Here is a 3,277-nt window from a genome sequence, read left to right on the forward strand (position 1 = left end):
ACCAAAACAAGCTTTTGAATTTCGTGGACAGTATTTTGAAATACGGCCTGCTAAGTTGACCAATAGTAGTTCATTTATTGACAAAATGAAATCTATAATGAAGACAATTTCAGTTCCCACCTACCCTCTTCATGTCGTCCTCTTCGCCTTACCTACCTTTATCAACAAAGTTGAAGTGGTAAATTGACCACCGTAACGATTACAAAAGCTGACGTTTCGAGCGTTAGCCCTTCGTCGGAGCGAATAGAGGAATTGTGGGTTGTGTGTGCTTTTAAAGACAGAGAATGGAACTACGTTATTGGTGGGAACATGGCAACGAGAAAAACAAGAATAAATTAGTGGAATGAAAAGCGTTCGTTGATCCCTGTTTTTCTCGTTGCCATGTTCCCACCAATAACGTGGCTCCATTCTCTGCCTTTAAAAGCACACACAACCCACAATTCCTCTAATATTCGCTCCGACGAAGGGCTAACGCTCGAAACGTCAGCTTTTGTAATCGTTACGGTGGCCAATTTACCTCTTCAACTTAGTTGATATATCCAAATTATTTTGTTACTTCCACCGACGCAGCCCCGAACGGTTTCTTTCGAAACTATCAGCCTTTACTTACCTCTAGTTTTAGGGAAATATAACATAACGAAAATGGAAAATAATGATAACGTTTATCTCTTATTTGTGACTTGATAATTCTTTTTTACGTTTTATTTCTTCAGTATGCGGGCTGTATACTTTGTACCTCAATACACCTTGGAATGATGACTACTTGGATAAATCATCAATTGATTATGAGGAATTGAAAGATTATTTGTCAAAGTTGGTAAGTGCATAAAATTTTGGGTAAAACCGCAGGCTCTACATAGATTATTCTTAAATTCTCGCTCTTGAGAAGCTCTCCCAGAATATTAGACAATGCGGACTGCAACCGAACCTCTTCAAACCGGCCACTTAAGGGACAGATATTGGCTTATCATGTCAACTTAACAGGTTACTGTATCTTAATAACTGAATGCTCTCGACCAATCAGGTGTTTCATAGTAAGTCTAATGTATAATAATTCCCCATATCATGCTCAAGAAATCTTGAATTCTAGAATAATGTTGGGAAGAAAATAAGCGTAAATGTGTGAAAGCTGTAGCTACGTTATTGAAATTAGTTCTGTTAGGGTGTACATTTTTTCTCCAAATTTTCTTGCCCCTCTACGCCCTTACAAGTTTTGCTAAAGTTACCAAAATGTGAGATTTAATGTTATTTGGATTGCATCAAATACTCAAACTCTGAACTAGGTTTTTTCTTACAAATTTTCATATCCATTCAAAAAATGGAACTTCAATATGTTTAATTGTTCACAAGATATTTGAATTTCAGCTTCCAAATTTACTTAAGACATCACCATCTCCCCTTTTAAAGGGAAGCTCCACTTTTAAACAAATAGTGCTCAAACTGTTCCAGATGTACTTCTCAATAGAACTGGCAACAGTTACTTCACGTTATTAATAAGATAAAACCTGAGAAGTACTTAAATTTTTAACGCAGTGGGGGGATTTTGTTAAAATATATTTTTTTTGATTTGGAGGTTCGATCCTTGGTGGCTAAAATGCGGGGGAGTCATTCGCTATGGTTGAACATTCTGAATTGTTAAGAACACTTTTTTGCAAGCGATGATTCTGATCACCTGCCTCTTTCTTTTCTTGTTCCAGATTTGTGACATTTCGAGCCCTTTGCATAAAAGGTGCGGATACTAGAAGTCACTTTCTCTAGAGCCCCTGGAGGTGGAACGATTGCAAGAGTCGAAGTGTGCTTGTCTTGAAACCTGGAGTCATTATTTATATGGAAGACGCACAACTCATGATCCCTCACAGGACAAACTATACCGTTGAACCAGTCGATAAGTGTTGTTTTATTTATTGAGAATCGGGAGCTCCGACTGAATAGGGATTGAATCATATCTTGTGAGAGGCGAAATCGTTTTTAAAAGTAAAATTTGTGAAGCTCGCCGTCCACCGCTCGTTTATGATATGATCACAAGGAACAAGAGGCAGATGAACTAACATAAAAGAGGTACCATTAATTATTACCCGCTCAATCATACCAGTTATCTTTATGCTCTGTGAATAATGTCAGCCCATTCCTATTTACTTAGTTTATTTACCTATATAAATCTTTATTTAATATTTTCGCATCTCTATTATTTCATTATAATTTTCATTCGACGATATTCCCTCGCATTTGTCGTGTGGGGAAATTATCCGTGATGAAGTAATGACCCTGGCTTTCAATGATAAATGGATTTATCTATAAAAATTTTTTTAAGGAGTTACTTACTCAGAATGGAAAGCCAAGGATTGTGAGTGCAAAAAGTGTTACGAAGGAGGTGGACCATTTGTAAAAGAAAGTGTTTGTGAGAGTAAGGAATACAGCTGTAAGGGATACAAAAACAAGTCACAAGAGTCGAAGGATCGTGTAAAGTATTGCCCTTCAGCTTCAAGTCTGGGTAGGAATTGATAATTTTTAAACAAATTTATAATGTTTCTAATATTTCTAACTGCATGGAATATATGTGTTTCTATCTAAACCACCATTTGGCCATGGGTGTACGCTGTCGACGTTAGGAAATGCAAAGACTAGTTTTCGCGCGCTCTTTTTCTTCTGGTCACGTAAGACTTGTTAAATAATCAAACAAATATTTTTTTTTCGGTCCTGCCAAGAGAAAAACTATGTAACAATGCAATAAAGATATTATGTAAAAATTACATCATTTCTATCATCTATTAACTAATTTGTTTATTTGTTCTATCGTTTTCAGTGGTCGGCGCGGTTTCCAACCTTATTCTGGCCATGTGGATCTCTCTTTTTTTCAAGTAATGAAAAGTCTTTCACTTGAAAATTTATACTTTCGTCCATTAATTAAGTGGGAATCGCTTGTGACGCATTGTAAATCTTCTACATTAATTGCAATTTTCTGTTTGTTTTTACATTTTCTAGGACGTGCTGAGAGGTCTGACGATGTCGATGCAGTAAAAAAAAAAAAAAAAAAACTCGAAGGTTAAAGTCCAGCGGTCTATGCTTTTTCTAACGTGGGATGCTTTTGTCTAGATTGTTTGAGTATATATCGAATACATAATACATATATTATGCAGACCAGTTTATTACTTTATTAACTACTAGTTAGATTATAACCCGTGGAATGTATTTGCCATTCTCTCTGTTCGGAAGCGAATCGGGAAGTCCAAACGAACACTTTAATTCCAACACGGTAAACTGTCAGACCCACAGTAAA

Source organism: Stylophora pistillata, chromosome 3 (genome assembly GCF_964205215.1).
Source record: "Stylophora pistillata chromosome 3, jaStyPist1.2, whole genome shotgun sequence".
Lineage (NCBI taxonomy): Eukaryota > Metazoa > Cnidaria > Anthozoa > Scleractinia > Pocilloporidae > Stylophora > Stylophora pistillata.